We start from the raw sequence: 20111 nt of genomic DNA on the forward strand, positions 1-20111 counted from the left end.
TGGGCACCACTGCTCTAGACGAGCCGCACTCTAGGGAGAACAGAGGACCGTGAACCCTCGCACCCCCACCCCGACGTCCGATTCCTCCCCCAGCCTCCCCTTACCTTTGCGACGCGTGTGTGCGCTGTGACGAGAAACTTGTGCGCTGCGATGTAATATTTTGTGCGCCAGCGCACGCCAGCGCAGCTTAGCGGGAATCTATTCTAAGGAAATATTTATTTACAAAAAGGGTGGTAGATTTGTTCAACAGCCTTTCAGCAAGAATCATATCTGAATTCAAGAAAGCAAAGGACTAGCACAGGGGATCTCTGAGGAGGAAGAAGGGATTGCAGAGCTTAGCTGTTGATATGGATGGGCAGACTGTATAGGCCATATGGTCTTTATTTGCTGTCATTTTCCCTGGTTCTCAGCTCACTATTCTACATGTTGTTTCAGTGCCAGTTGCTTGTCCTGGGTGGCTAAGCAGTTCGCATAATTCCCTTTTAATACTAGAAGCAAGCTAAATTCTCCCTCATGTTCATCAGTGACAGACTTGGAACTAATCAGAGCAGGATTGCACAAATCAAGTTGCTAATGTTTTACAGCTCCTTTAATTCTGCAGAAGAAAATCAGAGAAAGGACTGTATGCCAGTTTGGCTTCTGCCAAGTCCTGCACCTCTGGAACGAGTCCCAGAGCAAAGAAACAATGACTTGTCAGTGCATCATCATACATTAGTACAAAATAGAAAAGTCTCTTACTGTGCTGAAGAGAGGACGAATATTTGCTTTAAAATACGGTAACCAGTTATCCCAAAGAACTTTCTGAATTGTGTTTAGAGACAATAAAAATGTGATCAGATTTTATTCTGCTTTAATGAAGAAATAAGCATGCTCTTCATAATAGACAGCCTCATGAAGTGAGGAGAATGTGCAAGATGCATTTTTCTCAATATAAATCACCAGCTGTTTATTTGTGTGAAATTTCCTGTAATTGTAAATCTCTACAACAGCACACCAGAATGTGTTATTAAGCTACATGGAGTGGTTCTAATTTTCAATTTTATTGCCCCTTTCATAACGGCTCCATAAAAAAAAATGTTTATAGGAGAAGCATATTGTTAGTCATAAAACTCGCAGCAGTATTTTACTGTGTAAATTTTGCAAGACCAACTGTAATGGTTCTCTCCTATGGGTGGGACCTTAAAAGAGAAAGAGAAGGGTTTGAGACTTTACACATTATTCATGCATGGCTTTTACCAAAATTCCAAATTTGGTCTTTAATTAACACTTTAAAAAAATGTTTTATTTTTTTACACTGGCTTTTACAAAGCTGCAGTAGAGGTTTCTATCATGGGCAGGCAAGGTAATTGCTCTGACGCTCATAGAATTTCTATGAGCGTCGGAGCATTTACCTTATCTGCCCGCAGTAGAAACATCTAAGCAGCTTTGTAAAAGGAGCCCTTAAATTTTTTTGACAGGTATGAGACATAAAAATTCTAGTCTTCCAATTTTTCATGTTGGGTTGTGCTACGAGGACTTGAGGATATAGGATATTCTTGAAATGTAATTTTAAAAAAGTATTTTTGTAATTTTAGATTTATCTAATGCTTTTTGATTTGTAACATACTCATACATGCTTGCTAAACAGGTAGTATATCAAATTTTAATAAACAAATATAAATTATTACAGGTTAAACATTGTTCACAGGCCATAATGCAGTCTGCATCTAAAAATGGTTATGCTCTGTGTGGGGCAGGTATTACATATTGCAGTGGCCTTAACCTGGCCCTGGAGGCATCCCAGCCAATCAGGTTTTCAGGATATCTACTGACCATATCCAGGACCAAGTTTGGGAACCACTTACATATTGCAAAGCTGCCAGGTTACTCAGTTCCAGATTTTAGACCAGTTCTGGATTTCTGTAAGCCTCGTCCTCATGCATCATGGGACCTGCAACACTTGGTCTCTTCATGGAACAGGACTTCACTGATTGCTTTTGGATTTTTTTGTAACCTTACTCAGGCCCCTCATTTTTGGGCTCTACAACCTTGCTTCTCACTCATATCCCTTTTCCTCTGGTTTACCCATTCCCTGAGGAAGAATTTCTTTTTGAGATCTCTCCTATAACATTGGTACTGCCTACTTTCTTTCTTGAGACCTCTCCCATGCCATTGGTGCTGCCCCCTTCTAGATCAATTTCTTTGACTTCTAGCTGATCTGGGGTCTTTGGCATCCCTACAGAACCTCTTCTTAGGCTTAATATAATACCTTCCAAGTGGCCTTCTCTTCTGTACCTTAGAGAAGAACTTTTCCCTGGGGACCTTCCAAACCTTTTTCCAAGGGTCTCAGCCACAGCCTCAAGAACTTCACTCTTCTGTGCTTCCAGGGTCTCTATATTGCTTCTGGAACTTTCTCCAATTGGCCTGGGTTGCAATCACTATTCCTGCTAACCCTTTGCTGCCCTTCCACCTTAAAGGTTTGCTACCATTTCTCAGGAACTTTGTTTGCTGGGGCTTCCCTCTTTGGTCCTTTGAATTCCCCCTCTTCGGTTCCTCGAATTCCCCCTCTTCGGTTCCTCAAATTCTCCCTCTTCCCCTAGGTCAATATCATCCTTGGGTCTAACTTGGGCCTTCTGCTTTCCTGACCTAATAATATAAATGGGTATGTATGCGTCTTTTTTCAACATCAAGTGTGTAGACCAAAGGACTTGGGCACTGCACACTATAAATAAAATAAATATAAAAAGCTTATCCTTCCAGCTTCCTGATGTAGCGTAGCGAAACACAGACTGTGTTGGAGCCATGAACTGACCTTTTCAGATAAGTGGGCTACTGTCAAACAACTTTTGTAGAGCCATAACATTTGCCACTCTAGTAGAAGCAAGAATCCTTGCTCCATGCAATGTGTTATGATTAAAATTCAAGCACCTTTCCAGCGACATTGTACCGCTGCTGTGACGCCTTGCTGAAGAGCTTATGAGCACATTTAAATATTTAAAAGCCTTTAAATGTCATATGAAGATATCATTTGAGAAACTATCCTAGTATTGATGAGAGGGTTTTTTATTGTGTGTTTTGTTCTATTTTGAAAGTATTGCCTCCTCAAGTGGACTATAATTTAAAATCCCCAGTCTGTTTGGATCAAACCTACATCCATCTTTGGCATTAACTTTTAATATTCAAATTTCTTCCCTTTTTCTGTTTTCCTCCTCAAATCTAAATACTTTTCCATGTCTTTCCTTCCCAGCTATCCATGTGCACTGTGTCCTCCCACTCTCTGCCCTTCCCCATCATCCATGTGTGCAATCTCTTCCCTCTTCCCCTATGTACATCTATCCATAAGCAGCATTTCTTCCATCTCTCTTCCCTTCCTCACCCCTCCCATCCCTGAGCACCATCTCCTCCCTCTCTTTCCCTTCCCTATGGACTGACATCTGTCTTCCCCTTCTCCTTCCCACAGTCAGCCTCAGGCACCTCTCTCTCCTTCCTTTCCCTCCTCTCCCCTTTGTGGTCTGGCATCTCTCTTTCCCTTTCCCTTTCCCTCCCCCTGCCTTAGTCTGAAATTATCTCCTCTTTCCTTTCCCTGGTCTGGCATCTCTCTCTTCTCCCCCCCCCCCTTTCCTATCCAGTGGTCTGATATCTCTCTTCTACCCCCTTCCTGTGGTCTGCCATCTTTATCTGCCTCTTTCCTTTCTCCCCATGGAGGTCTGTCATCTTTCCTTCCATAGGCATCCCCATCCCTGCGGTCTCTTACCCTTCACATGCCATTCCCCCTCCCCCTGTGGGATTCAGTGCTTGCTCACCTGGCGCTGCTGTAATTCTTTGGTTGAAAAGAGGAAGAACTACTGGAAGAGAAATCATCCGGCATGTTTCTGGTGTAAGAAATTTGTTTAGAGGATGAAGATCGAGACCTTGCGTTTTCTTGGGGAATGAGTAAAAACCTGGGATAGAATCACTGGAACTGTTCTTGCTCTATTGTGTTGTTCTGTAGTAATGCAGAGATTCCCTGTTTGAATTGAGAGATGTGCTGATGCGGGATGTTGGACAAAGGAGAAATTATGACTTACTTGTTAAATTTCTCTATGCTACTGCTTCCCACTTATGCAGAAACAGGAAGCAGTAGCAGAAAGCAAGCTTCCAGGTCACTAAAGGCAGCGTGTTTACTTCACTCATGCTGCTGACAAACTGGAGAGTTACAGCAGCACCAGGTGAGCAAGCGAGGGGGAAGGAGGGAGGACTCCGGATAGGTGCGGGAGGGGTGCAACAATTTGTACTTGAATGTTTCAAGCATGCGGGAGTTTATTTCAGCCTGTTGAGAAGCCTACTGTGTATATGCTTTAAAAATGAGTATCTTGGAGATGAATCTACTCAAACCAGTTATAGGCACCTAGTGTATGCGTCTGCTTTAGATAGCTGTGTTGCTGGTTTTGTGTCAGCTACCTGCTCTCCCCTCTGATTGTTTCAGCCATCTTCGCTCTTATAAAAGCTGCTCTGCTTGTTGTGAGCAAGTTTCTTTTCCTTCTGAAAAGGGTTTGTTGTCATAGGAATGGGAAGGCCAGTGGATTTCCCTGTGCTTCTTAATTATTTACAGCTGCCCTGCATTACTCTAGTTGCTGCTGCATGAGGTAAAGGACCCTATTGCAGTCTCTCAAAAGTAATGACAGAGCTATCTGAGTAGCTGAGAAACAATGTTCCTATGAGTATAAAAGCTTTTCATACGAACTCTATGAGCTCCTTTTACTAAGGTGCGCTAGCGTTTTTAGCGTGCGCTGTAGATTAGTGCGAGCTGCCCCCCCCGTGCTACACGTAAAAACTAACGTCAGCTCAATGGTGGCGTTAGCGTCTAGCGTGTGCCGCAATGCAGCGCGCACTAAAACCGCTAGCGCAGCTTAGTAAAAGGAGCCCTATGTATGAGCAAAAATGGACAAAGGGACAACAAATGAAAAAGTAAAAATAAACTTTTATTTAAAACACCAGAAACAAATTATGTGATCACATAAAATCCAAATAAAACTCAACATGGCCATGTTTGGTTTACAGCTGCATCAGAGGTACAATATTTATTTTAAAAACTTATAGCCCACCTAAAACCTAAGCAAGTTACATAATGTATACATAAAATGCAAAGTAAAATCAGTAACACAAAATAACAAACAATAATATCAAAACATAAGAATTACTCATCCTGTATCTATGACTTCCTATTCAACAGCACTCCTCATCTATTTAAAAAACTTCTGTAAATAGAGAGGTCTTCAAAAGGTTTTTTAAAATGCTGTATGTTATCCATTATCCTTAGTTGATATGTTGTACATGAAGAATCAGCTCCTTACACTATCAGTAACCTAACGTAAGAATAAGACACATATATGTAGGAATATAAAGTATATATGTATAAACACAAATAATAACAGAAAAAACACAATCACAATGCTTAGGTATCAAAACTGTTCCAGAATATTTACTTATGTCCAACATATATCTCATGTTTGCACCTTTAACATTTAAAATTATTCTTTTCGATTGGCTAAACAAAATGGTTCAGAAAGGTTCCTTCCCCAACTATTGGAAACAAATTGTACTACATTGTTAAAAGATACCATAGTAAACATAAATCAAATATCTACAGTAACTATAGACCAGTAGCATCAATTCCATTTTTTGTATAAATTATGGAAGGATTAGTAAATACTCAATTAAATTCTTACATAGAAAAATTCAACCTACTTCATCCTTTGCAATCAGGTTTCCGTAAGGGACATAGTACTGAAACCATTCTGGGATCTCTTATGGATATTGTTAGAAGTAACATTTCAAAGGGTCATAAAGTATTAATACTGCAGTTTGATCTTTTGTGTGCCTATGATCTTGTTAATCAAGTAATATTATCCTCTATAATAAAACCCTAAGCGCGCATGCTCACTTAGGATTTCGTGTTCCCTGCCGCCATGGTCTCTGCTTCTGTGCCGAATTCAATTTTCGAACACGGAAGCAGGGAGAACACGTAGGCAGGGAACACGCCGGCGTCTCCTCCTCACTCACCAACCGCTGCTGTCGCTGCTCCTCCTCTTCAAAGCAGCCTGCTGAGGATCATGGCCGGCTGTAGAGAACCTCGCAGGCCGCTCTCCACCTTGTAGCACGTTCCCTCTGACGCACAGGATCGCGTCAGAGGGAACATGCTACCGAGGTGAAGAGTGGCCTGCGAGGTTCGCTACAGCCAGCCGCGATCCTCAGCAGGCCACTTTGAAGAGGAGCAGGCCAGAAGACACCAGGAAGTCGGGATGGAGGGAGGGTAAGAACGAGAGGGGGTGTGTGGAAACGGACGGGGGCCACGGAGCATGTAGGCATGGCACAACAAGGGGCCATGGGGACAGGGAAAGAGGGCTGCTTTGGGGGGAGGGGTATGCTGGGGGCAGAAGCAATCATGCTTTGCTCTGGGAGGGGGGAAAGAAGGGGGCCACGGAGCAGGCAGGCATGGCACAACAGGGGTCCAGAAGGAGAGGGAAAGGGGGCTGCTTTGGGGGGAGGGGTGTGCTGGGGGCAGACAGCAATCATGCTTTGCTCTGGGAGGGGGGTAAAGAAGGGGGCCATGGAGCAGGCAGGCATGGCACAACGGGGCCAAGGGGAGAGGGAAAGGGAAATGACAGACAGGGGGCTAGGGAGAGACACAGACAGAAAGGAAGACAGACAGACAGCGGCCAAGGAGAGAGAGAAAGAAATAAATAAAGAAAGACAGACACACACATCTATTCTAGCACCCGTTAATGTAATGGGCTTAAAGACTAGTTAAGAATATTAGATGATATTGGCTTATCTGGAAATAATTTAAGATGGTTTAAAAACTTCTTAAATAGAACTTATAAAGTAAAAATGTCCAAAATGATATCCAAAGAATGGTCTCTTCCTTATGGCTTCCTCCAAGGTTCTCCTCTTTCATCTACCCTGTTTAAAATCTTTCTCTATTATTTAGGTTTTACTCTGGAAAAAACTAAGGGCCTGTTTTACAAAACCGAACTAGCAGCTGCTGCGCGATAACATCCCCGAAGCCCATAGAGATTTAAAGGACTTTGGGGCTCTTGCCGCGTGGTAGTCGCTAGTGTGGCTTTGTAAAACAGGCCCTAAATTTATGTCATTTATATATGCAGATAGTATTACTGTTCTCATTCCTTCTTCCTGTTCATTAGATCATATTAAATTAAAATTGAATTCTTGCATGAAGTTGTTAGAAAATTGGATGTTGAATTATAAAATAAGGATAAAATGAAATTATGTTTTTTAAACCATCCTAACATGAATTGCAATACTAAAGTTTTAATCTTAAGTAAGATTGTTTTTACACTGGCTAATGTAATAAGAATATTAGGAGTCCATTTTGAATATAATCTTTCACCTCAGGTCAACCTGTTAATAAAAATGTGTTTTGGTCTTTTCTGGCAACTCAGAAGGATTATAAAGTATTTAGATAATTATCAATTCTGCCTATTAGTACAATCTTTAGTTTTGTCTCAACTGAACTACTGCAATGCCACCTTCTTAGACTGCCCAAAATATATAATAAAAAAAACTCCAAACACTACAGAATGCAGCCATTAGATTAATCTTCAGATTGAAGAAAAGTGATAAGGCTATATACCTTACTTACGTGAACTGCACTGGCTACCTATAGCAGGGAGAATACTTTATAAATTATATTGTATACTATTTAAAATACGTTTTGGAGAAACTCCAGATTATATTCCTCAACTCTTTAATTTTACTAATAATCCATCGTTGAATCTGAGAAATAATGACATTAAGAATTTAAGATACAACAGATCTTTTAACTCCACATGGGCTTATCAAGCAGCAAAACTTTGGAAAAAAGACAGCCCGAGAGCTAGTCTCGATAGGCATGAGTAACACGGGGCTGGAAGGCCCACATGGTGGCCCATCAGGATTGGCTCCCGGAGGGAATGAGTCGGCAGGAAGTTTTAAAAGTAAGAACTCGATTGGTGCAGGGCAATTCCTGCCATGATAACTAGCTAGGATAAGTCACGGCGGGAATGGGGGCGGAATTCTATTTAATCCTTTGCCACCGAGGAACCAGTCTCTTCCAGTCCTTGGCAGTGGCTTTCAGTGGTGGCTTTGCAGCTTTAACAGCAGTTTTGCCTCGTCATTCATGGAGAAAATCCAGGAGTATCCTACGATGGCAGATGGTGGTTTCGGACGGCAGGAGGCAGAGGATCAGGGCGAAGTGTCAATCATGGCTGGAGACTCATTCGATGGAAGATCCAGTGTCAGACCAGGTGAGTACAGGTGAGCCTGACACTGGGTCTTTGTAGCATAATGCGCAGGTAGCAAAAGTGGCGTCTCTAGCTAATTTTGCCATGATAGCCGAGGGGAGTTGGAGCATAGAGGCCAGAAGAGTAGGTCAGCGTGATGTGGCAGGACTGCTTGGGCTGGGATTGGAGCCTCTGCTGCTGATCAGGCTGAGGGGTGCCACATGGTCTTAGCCTCAACAGGAGGTGGGAGCAGGGGAAAGCTGCCTCCGTTGGGCGGATAGTTGGAGCATTGTGTAGTGCAAGCTCCTTTGACTTTAGGGCTGGGTAGTTCACTGCTTAGTGGGGGACTAGAGACAGGGGGCCTGGCCATTGCAGCAGGTGATAATGGGGTCTCTCTTAGGAGTGGTGGTGGATTGATTCCGGGTGTATTCAATGGCTGCGGGGTGCACAGTGCGCTAGGTGCAGAGGGACCTTCGGCAGTAGATGGCCCAGATTGTATACAGCTGCTGCCCTCCCTGGTGGTTCCCAGTTTAGGAGCACTGGGAGTATTTCCAGTATTCCCTGGTTTGGGGCAGTTTGCTTCTCCACAATGCTTCTGGCCGGGGTTGGCCACAAGGGCAATGGGTGCCAGGTTGGGGGCAGGCGTATTGGCTGCCATTTCCTGCTCCAGCGCTAGCCATAGGGTCTCCTGCAGGAGAGGGACCATTTGCAGCTGCATGGTGGAGCTCGGGACCCCAGTTACTTGGTGTGGGGGTCACATGGTCTTACCTCTCCTGTTGGGCCTGCTGCTTATCATACAGGATCAGTTGCTGCTCCTGTTTCTTTTCTTGTTTCGGTCCCTTCATACACAAATTTATCTTAGATAGCCTAACCACCGCATCACTCCCAAAAGCATGGAAGCAATCGATCATTTACCCTATTATCAAAAACCCAAAGGCTTAGATTGCACCAACTAAAGGCCCATAACAAACATCTCATTCATGGCAAAACTGACAGAGAAGGTGGTATTTAATCAAATCTCAGAGTTTGTTAAAAAACCAAAATATTACACCCCAATTAGACAGGATTTCGCAAAAATCATTCAACTGAATACTCTCTACTAGGCCTAACACCTACAATTCTATATTTCCTTGATCACCACCAATCTGTTATACTCATTCGACACTATTGACCACCAACTCCTTCTAAACAGATTGACCTCAGTAGGATTTAGTGACCAAATGTTCAATTGGTTTTGCTTATACTTCTCAGACCAGTCCTCCAAAGTAGTATTTAATAATTCATCTTCTAACACTCATCCTAAAAATCACGGGATTCCTCAAGGATTTATACTTTCACCACTTCTGTTCAATTTTTTTTGGCACCATTATTGACATTATGCCAGTCCATCGGTTTCTCTGTATTTGCCTATGCTGATGATATTCAGCGCCTCTACTCTCTTGATCCAGCAAATACTAATGAAACAGATGATATCAACGAAAAATTAGGGAGCATTAATCACTGGCTAAGCGAAAACATGCTGTCTTTGAGTATTCTAAAGTCCAAAACCATACTCTTTCTGTAAAAAGATGGTATCTCCATGTCCTCTCTAATATGCATTGGCAATACCCTGCTCCACATTGTTACTTCAGTAAAAATCTTAAGTGTTATTATCAACCACAAATTAAGTTACCACGAACAAATCAGTGCTGTGGTAAAAAGCAGTTTTTACAGATTGTGAATGATTCGATCTCTGACAAACTTTCTTCAACCTTCCTCTTTGAATTTTCTGGTTCACTCGCTTGTAATATCTAAACTCAATTACTGTAACTCTCTATACAAAGGTATCTTACAGAAGGAACTGAGATGGCTACAAATGATTCAAATTCAGGAAATTTGATGATGTCACCTCCTCTTGAAAAAAGCTTATTGGCTTCAAATTTTGCATAGGATAACCTATAATATAGTAAGGTTAGAATTTAAGGTTCAAATTGGAAAGGTTCCAATTTTTATTGACAAAATACTAATACCTTATATGCCAGCAAGATCATTCAGATCTACTACTCAAAATTTATTGGCCATTCCCTCATTAAAGGTTATTAATACACGACGCGGGACTACATTTTCAGTAACAGCACCTCTAATATGGAATTTTTTACCGGCCCACTTGAGGGAGGAAAAAGATCTAGACAAGTTCAAAGGACTCCTAAAAAGTTTTCTATTCAAAGATGCTTTTGAGCTGTAAACCATAGCTAGCCTTTCTTGCCTCCTAGCTTTAGTTCGCTCATGCTTCTTGCCTTGCTCTTAAAGAATCTTAAACAACCTCCCCCTTTTGTTTTAACCTTTTACATTTACTTTTCTTTAATTATTGTAGATCACCCCTTTCCCACTATGTTTTCAGTATGTCTGTTATCGTCTTCATCTGCGTATGCACAGCATTTGCTTAATAAAAAACTATATGTATTCCCCTTATTTTTATTGTACATCACCTAAAAGTTTCGATAAGCGATTAATCAAATTTTTTATAAACTTGAAACTTCTTTCTTTGCAGGAATCAAGTGCTAAGATGGCGTCTACCAGCAGAGGAGTGGGAACGGCCCAGCTAGGAGCAGAGCGGCAACCTCAGTGGAACGTGGTCCCTGTCAGGGACTGGAGGAAGTGGTGGCTGCTATCGAAGGCGTCACTGACATAGCGGCAGAAGGAGTGGCAAGACCTCACAGTGCCACTGGACTTGGTAACTGGGATCAGGCTAGTGGGAGCAACGGCAGCATAAGAGTAGACATAAGGGTAAGCGGCATGCATCATCATCGTCTTCCTCAGATTCTTCTTTGTCCTCATCAGGGTCGAGCTTGGAGGGTCCTTCGGGATCCACGCACGAAGCAGAGGAGAGGACTAGAGGCGCTCCGGCGTTGGTGGCATTGTCGGAACTGTGGGAGAAGGTCCCAAAGGCGCTATGTCATAAAATTCAGAAGCGTACGTGCATTGATATATTTCATTTACTGGAAGGCCGCACTACAAAGAAGGGTATAAAGAAGATGAAGGAAGGAGTTCCTGTGTGTCTGTTGCCTGTTTCCAGGAATATAATCAACTGGATCTGGGCATTCTTGTGGTTGGCTAACGTATGGGGGAGAGTGCACATGGAGGACACTGGCCTATGCAGATTCTGTTTTAGATGCTTATCAACGCTTCGGAGGTTGGGCTTGGCTCAATTACGACAAAACTTTTAGAGATAAGATGGAGGAGAACCTGCATATGTCTTGGGGCACGCAGGACATAAATCTTTGGTTGACTCTCATGGCATCCAAGCCAAGTGAGTCATGGGGGAAAGGCGATGTGGTTGGTGGTGGCAGGAACGGTCCCAGGGCGTTCCTTTTGGAACCTCGCTAGAACCGGATCTGGCGCGGGCGGGCCAGGAGCGGACGCATGCTGGAAGTTGAACAAATCCACATGTCCTTTTCCAGATTGCCGGTTTAAACACATCTGCTTGCTTTGTGGCCAAGGGCACTCAGCCCTCAAGTGCCCCAAAAAGAGGTCTGTCGGGGGCTCTGTTCCCCGATCTGGTGGTTTATGGAGATCACACCAAAGAAATTCCTTATGTGGAGGACTTTAATGGGGTCTTGCTATTTGCTGATATTTCAGGTAATCCCAGACCCTTTGACTTTTCATCAAAGATCCATGATTGGACTTTATGTGTCGTTTCCCCCCCAGGGCCCCATAATGCCACTAAAATCAAGGCAACACGTGAGTGAGGACTCCTGCTCTGAGGGAACTAATTTCGCCCTAATTTTGGGAACTAATTTCGGCCCCTCGTTTTGCATTGTTGATTGGCTCTGTTGTCCAGAGCGGCGATCGGACCGATCGGGGTCTTTTTGTCTCCGGGACCTGGAGCGGCCGAGGAGCGGACTTCCCAGGCTGGTCTCGCGGGCACAGACAGTGGGGACTCACCGTTCTGGGTGTCCGGTGCAGGATATTGGAGAGAGTGCTCCCGTTGCACCTGGGAGGACGGCGGGACAAGTGGGGCAGAGGTGTTACTGGGTTTGGAGCTCTGCCACTGCGAGTGACTGGGTTCGCTTTATCTTTCCTTCCCCGGCATCGAGCATTATCTCGACAACTTCCTTTTTATAGGCTCGCCTAACTCGGAAGAGTGTAGTGTGTTGAAGAATACTCTTGAACAGATGGCGGAAGAATTTGGGATGCCTTTAGCAACGGACAAGTTGGAGGAGCCTGTCACTTTGCTTTCCTTCTTGGGCATAGAGATGGATATGATGGCCATATATGCAAGGCCATCATATATGCAAGGCCATCATAATGCAAGGCCATGGTTACCAGACTTCCTGAGCTGAAGATTCGCAAATTGCTTGGTCAAATAGGGTTGGTGATGCGGGCCAAGAAAGTGATCTTACTTGAGATGCAATCCCTGTTAGGATCCCAGAATTTTGCATGTAGAGTATTACCAGTGGGTAGGACCTTTTCTCAACATCTCTATCATGTGACGGCGGGAGTACGTCATTGCAGGCATTTTATCAGGGTCACGGCAGGGATGTGGGTGAATTTTTAGGTCTGGTCTCATTTTCTCATGTCATTTAACAGATTTCTACCTATTCAGGCTTCAGAGTCCAATAATGACCTTGAACTGTTTTCTGATGTGGCGGGTAGTTCTGGTTTTGGGTCGTATTTCCAAGGGGTTTGATGCACAGCTCGCTGGCCATCGGAGTGGGTGGACTGGGGTATCATGGAGTTGTTTCCGTTAGTGGTGGCCTGTGAACTTTGGCTGGAGAAGATGCGAGATCGCAGGATTGTGTTCTGATGCGACAATGTCGGGGTAGTCAAAGTTGTCAACAGGAAGACAGCTCGTTGTTTACAAGTTAATTACTTACTGCGGGGAATGGTTCTTAGATGTCTTTCTCTAAATTTGTTCATTAAGGCACGGTACATGCCGGGGGTTTGGAATAGCATTACTGATACTTTGTCTCATTTTTGCTTCTTACAGTTCTGCCTCCTTACACCAGAGGCACAGGAAGAAGGACGGCAGATGCCGGAGCACCTGTGTCAAAAACATCTGGAACATGTTGAGGAGATTGGTGGCCCCTAACACATGGCCCCATTATCAAGCTGGTTGGACAGCGGTCACTATATTTTTTTGGACTAGGGGCTGGGAGTCTGGCTTCGTATCTGACAAGCTTTTAGCGGAATTTGTGGTGGAATGTTTCCGGAATGGGTCTTCCAGATGCTCGATGAAGGGAAAGTTGTCAGGGTTCACCTTCTGTAAGGCTTTGAAGTGGAGTAACCCTGCAGCTGGCTTTTTGGTAAAAAGGATGTTGGCGGCCATGTCGAGGCTGCGTTCAGCGCTACCGGACAAGAGATTGACGATTACCCATGACTTGATGCTCAGATTGTTTCGGGTCTTAGGACTGTGGTCTACTCCCCTTACGAGGAGCACCTTTTTAAAGTGTCCTTCTCTCTGGCCTTTTTTGGGGTGTTGAGGGTAGATGAACTGCAGGCGAGTCCGTTAGGAGACCTGGATGCAGTTGGTCTTAGGCTGGAACACGTACGAGTAGAAGGGGATGCACTGAGTGTTATGACAGCACAATCTAAGACTGACCAGACAGGGCGTGGAAGGCTATGGTAGGTACCGGAAAGTGTCTCGTGCCCAGTAACCTTGCTTCAGGAATACCGTATTTTCGCGGATATAACGCGCACCATTGTAAAACGCGCACAGGAGTATAGCGCGCAGAAATCACGATGATATGTACAAAAACTTTTCTATACCGCGCTCAGGCATATAACGCGCATGCTGCCCGACTCTCCTCTGGCCACCCCGACTCTCCTTTCGCTCTCCCCGACTCTTCTCTGGCCACCCCGACTCTCCTTTCGCCCTCCCCGACTCTCATCTGGTTGCCCCGACTCACCCTGACTTTCGGTGCACTGCCCCGACTCTCCTCTGGTTGCCCCGACTCACCGTTCACCCGCCCTGACTTTCGGTGCACTGCCCCGCCTCTCCGTGCCTGTCCCCCTTGAAGTCCTGTCCCCCCTTGAAGGTCTGCCTGTCCCCCCTTGAAGGTCTGCCTGTCCCCCCTTGAAGTCCTGTCCCCCTTGAAGGTCTGCCTGTCCCCCTTGAAGATCTGCCTGTCCCCCCTTGAAGTCCTGTCCCCATCCTGAAAGCCTGATGCCCCCCCTCGACGTCCGATTCTTCTCCCCCCTCGGCAGGACCACTCGCACCCCCACCCCGAAGGACCGCCGACTCCCCGACAATATTGGGCCAGGAGGGAGCCCAAATCCTCCTGGCCACGGCGACCCCCTAACCCCACCCCGCACTACATTACGGGCAGGAGGGATCCCAGGCCCTCCTGCCCTCGACGCAAACCCCCTCCCCCCAACGACCGCCCCCCCCCAAGAACCTCCGCCCGTCCCCCAGCCGACCCGCGACCCCCCTGGCCGACCCCCACGACACCCCCACCCGCCTTCCCCGTACTTTGTGTAGTTGGGCCAGAAGGGAGCCCAAACCCTCCTGGCCACGGCGACCCCCTAACCCCACCCCGCACTACATTACGGGCAGGAGGGATCCCAGGCCCTCCTGCCCTCGACGCAAACCCCCCTCCCTCCAACGACCGCCCCCCCCCAAGAACCTCCGACCGACCCGCGACCCCCCTGGCCGACCCCCCCACCCCCCTTCCCCGTACCTTTGGAAGTTGGCCGGACAGACGGGAGCCAAACCCGCCTGTCCGGCAGGCAGCCAACGAAGGAATGAGGCCGGATTGGCCCATCCGTCCTAAAGCTCCGCCTACTGGTGGGGCCTAAGGCAGCGTGGGCCAATCAGAATAGGCCCTGGAGCCTTAGGTCCCACCTGGGGGCGCGGCCTGAGACACATGGTCGGGTTTGGCCCATGTGCCTCAGGCCGCGCCCCCAGGTGGGACCTAAGGCTCCAGGGCCTATTCTGATTGGCCCACGCGCCTTAGGCCCCACCAGTAGGCGGAGCTTTAGGACGGATGGGCCAATCCGGCCTCATTCCTTTGTTGGCTGCCTGCCGGACAGGCGGGTTTGGCTCCCGTCTGTCCGGCCCACTTCCAAAGGTACGGGGAAGGGGGGTGGGGGGGTCCGCCAGGGGGGTCGCGGGTCGGTCGGAGGGTCTTGGGGGGGGGGCGGTCGTTGGAGGGAGGGGGGTTTGCGTCGAGGGCAGGAGGGCCTAGGATCCCTCCTGCCCGTAATGTAGTGCGGGGTGGGGTTAGGGGGTCGCCGTGGCCAGGAGGGTTTGGGCTCCCTTCTGGCCCAACAACACAAAGTACGGGGAAGGCGGGTGGGGGTGTCGTGGGGGTCGGCCAGGGGGGGCGCGGGTCGGCTGGGGGAGAGGGCGGAGGTTCTTGGGGGGGGGCGGTCGTTGGGGGGAGGGGGTTTGCGTCGAGGGCAGGAGGGCCTGGGATCCCTCCTGCCCGTAATGTAGTGCGGGGTGGGGTTAGGGGGTCGCCGTGGCCAGGAGGGTTTGGGCTCCCTCCTGGCCCGATATTGTTGGGGAGTCGGCGGTCCTTCGGGGTGAGGGTGCGAGTGGTCCTGCCGGGGGGGGGATGTATCGGACGTCGGGGAGTCGGCCGGGCAAGAGGGCTTGGGCTCCCTCTTGCTCCGATCGTGGATGCGGGTGCGGGTGGGAGCGCGTGCGAGCGGTCGTTCGGGGTGGGGGTGCGAGCGGTCCTGCTGGGGGGGTGAATCGGGCGTCGGGCGGGGTGGGAACTATGTTTAAAAACTTTTGTATACCGCGCTCAGGCATATAACGCGCGAGGGGTATGCGCGGTACGTAAAATCACGTATAACGCGCGCGTTATATCCGCGAAAATACGGTACTTGGAGATCCCTATGGGTGGATCGGTTCTGTAAGTGCATGTTGATGGCTTTCCGCTCACACCTTACCAATTTTTAACTGTGCTTCGGAGGACACAGTTTGGTACCCATTCATTTCGGATTGGGGCGGCGACGAGTGCCAGAGAGGCGGGCATGGCCGATCAAGATATTCAGAGTCTGTGGAGATGGTCCTCAGGGGCTTTTCATGGTTATATCAGAGTGGGGATACACAGAGCGAAGATGTTGTAACGAGGGGCGTGGGCTGTTGAGTTTATGCAGTTCAAAGTTGGGTTATGGGGAGCACCTGTTGTTTGCATTCGAACCTGTTGCTCTTTGCCTGCTGGCATGCATTTTAATAACACACTGGCTGGGTTGATGGCTGTCTCAGTTATGTACTGTGTTTTCTATGTGCGGTCCCACGATCTTTCACGGTGTGGATTGTGGGACACTCTTTCATTCCCTGGGCCAGCGAAAGAGCAAGGATTCGCCTGGGTGGAGTACATCTTGGTTTGGCGCAGTAGGGCGTTCAAGTATCCTGGTGGGATCAACGGGGCATGAGATGGTTCCAATTTCTGCCTTTGCTGCACGGGATGAGGACTTGCCCACATTACCTGGATGTGTTGCTGATACACCTAGGTGGGAATGAGATTGATACATGGACTGGAAAACAACTTGTCAATGCAGCCCGAGATGATTTCCACACTGTGATGGCATGGTTCCCAGACACGTGGCTGGTGTGATCTGACATTGCCCCCTGCCCCCATTTTCTGTGATCCAGAAAATGGTCTCAGGGCTTGGAGAAGGTCAACAAGCAAATCAGATCATGGGTTGTGGCCAGAGTTGGTTGGCATATTCGACACGAGTGGGTCGATGTGTCATGCGGAGAATTATTTGCTCGGGACAGGGTGCATTTATCAGCCATTAGGCTGGACTTGTTTCTTGATGATTTTGCAACATGCTGCGAATCATGGTTGCAGGGAGATGTACAGTAGTTGCAGCTCTGTTCACTGGGGGGAGCCTGTAATGGGATTACAGGAGTGTGGCGGGTCTCGAGCTACAGAAACATGGGGCTCATCAGGAGATGAGTGGCTGGAGGGCAGCTGTTTGAATTGGGGTCTCCATTGAATTGGGGTGACCCATTAGAAGGGGCAGGGAGGTACCTGCCACTCCCCAGACCCTGCTGAGTGGGGTCACAGGGCAAAAGCTGCTTAGAGGGTATCCTGTGGTAGCTCAGTTGTTGTGTTAATTAATTACTTATTGTTCAATAAACAGAGCTGCAACTTGGTTTTTTCCAAACATGGTGTTACATCGTTATTGTGTCATGTTATAGTGTTGGGAAGGTAGGGATGCTGGTGGGGGTAAGGATTATATGGACAACCAGGCCTTTCTAGGTCATTATTAGACAGCCCAAGAGTTAATCTCGACAGGCACGAGTAACACGGAGCTGAAAGGCCCACATGTTGGCCCGTCAGGATTGGCTCCCAGAGGGAATAAGTCAGTAGGAAGTTTTAAAAGTAAGAACACGGTTGGTGCAGGGCAGTTCCCACCGTGATAACTAGCTAGGATAGGTCGCGGCAAGAGTGGAGGCAGGATTCTATTTAATCAGCGGCTGCTGAGGAACTAGTCTCTTCCAGTCCTCGGCAGCGGCTTTCCCTCCCTCCTTCCCCTGGGGTTGAGGAGATGGTTGCTGGAGCTGGGAGTCCTGAACTCACTGTGGAAAGTCTCGAGCTACTAAAACTTGGAGCTCATCAGGAAATGAGTGGCTGGAGGACAGCTGTTCGAATTGGGATCCCCAGGTGGGCTGGTGACCCATTTGAAAGGGAAGGGAAGTACCTGCCACCCCTCAGACCCTTGCTGGCTGAGGCGAAGTCACGGGGCAAAAGCTGCTTGGAGGGTATCCTATAGTACCTCAATTGTTGTGTTAATTAATTACTTATTGTTCAATAAACAGAGCTGCAACGTGTTTTTTTTCCAAACATGGTATTACGTGGTTATTGTGTCATGTTATAGAGTTAGGTAGGGGTGGGGGTAAAGATTAGGGACAGTTGTTACTTTACCGACTAATATTAACCAGCTATCTAATTTTAAGATTTTCAAAAAAGACCTAAAGACCTATCTCTTTCAAGAATTTGTTATTAATAATTCCTAAATATTGTAATACTATTTAATAATTTGTATCTTCATAATTACAGTTAAACCTCGGTTTGCGAGTAACAGAGTTTGCGAGTGTTTTGTAAGATGAGCAAAACACTCCTGCAAATATTACATCGCAAAATGAGCGCCATCCCGATACACGCGCTCTCAGCTCCTGAATTAAGCCATCCCGACAAACAATCGCATATGCGCGCGTCACGTGTAAGCACGCACTCATCGACATTGTGCGTGCTTATACATGACGCATGCCAACGTGATTGTTTATTGGGACGGTGGCTGGCTTAATTCAGGAGCTGAGAGCTCGTGTACACCTGAGCTGGTGGATGGCAGAGGCATCACCCTGAAGTGAGAGGGCAGCTGTACAAGGACCTCAAGGGTTGCCAGCCCCTGGTCACCTAAAGGAAGTCACCCTGCTAAAGGGGCTGTGGCACTCAGGCATCATCCAGGCAGGCACCCATCCCTGGGTCACCATAGTTATGGAATGAATCGTCTTAGTTTCTTTATTCCCTATGGGGAAATTTGCTTTGCTATACGAGTGCTTTGGATTACGAGCATGCTTTTGGAACGAATTATACTTGTAAACCAAGGTACCACTGTATTTATGTACACTGCTATGAACTTTATGGAGGTATTGGCGGTATATATAAATAGATTGTATTGGATTGTACTTATGAAAATGACAAATGAATTTAATAACATATATTAAATAATTTACTATTAATATATTTTAAAAGAAAATAATTCAGAGCATAAAAACTTATGGATCAGTATTGACAGGGAAATATCTAGATAATGGGCACTGGCTTTGAATATTCAGTGTCTGGTAATGAACTGCATAATGCAAGGACAGTAACCAACTCTTTGACAAAACTGTAGCGTGGTTTTTAGCACCAGCCAGGTTGGTAACAACTCCGACACTCATAGAATTCCTATGAGCATCGCAGCTGTTACCGTGGCGGATGGTGCTAAAAAACGCACTACAGTTTTGTAAAACAGGGGGCAAGTGAGTAGATCAAGATGGAGCTAGCAGTTACATGGGAAGCAACGATACTGAATTCATTATTTGGATAACTAGCAAGATAAAGATGGGACCGCAATTTTTCTGTCCTAACTGCATCCAGATTGGTATCCAAATCGGTAGCACTCCCTGATCTGTCTGAATACTCAGCACCACTCAAAATAAACATCGACTGCAAAGTTTAAATATCGACCAATTAATTTATGCAATAATCAAAATTCTAAATTAAAAAAATGCTAATTATATCATATGTACAGAATTAGGATCTATTGATGTATTGAATCAACATCTAAAATTATTATTTATAATGGAAGATTAAATTTTAAAAAATAAACTATTGATATGAAAACCAGTGCAATTCTTAACCACATAATATTGTACTCTATTTAAACACAGGGGCTAGATTCTATATATGGGCCAGAAATGATCTGTGCTAAGCACTGTTCTATAAAGGTCACACAACCTTTACAGAATACTAGTGCGGCATACAATTTGCGCCTAACTTTGGGTGTCAGACCTACACTTCATAAAACAGATGCAACCCCCTCTCCCACGGTTAGGCACGGATAGGCCCTAATTCTGTAAAACAGTGCCAAAATTTTAGAAATGACAATGACCTGCCCATGCTCCTCCCTTGGCCATGCCCATGCCCCTAGATCTGCGCAAGACCAGTTAGGCCTAGTTGGTATAGAAGCACTTAAGTACTTAATTGTACCAATTAGTCAATAATTGACTCAATTAAGCGATTAAGTTGTACGTGGATCTCTGATTCGCATGCAATTCCAGCATTGATCTTTTGGTACCATATATAGAATTTGGGTAAGGGGGTTCCTGTTCAAAAATACCAGTGCTGTTACAAAGAAACACCCTGATTAGGAAAGCATTAACTC

Source organism: Geotrypetes seraphini, chromosome 5 (assembly GCF_902459505.1).
Source record: "Geotrypetes seraphini chromosome 5, aGeoSer1.1, whole genome shotgun sequence".
Lineage (NCBI taxonomy): Eukaryota > Metazoa > Chordata > Amphibia > Gymnophiona > Dermophiidae > Geotrypetes > Geotrypetes seraphini.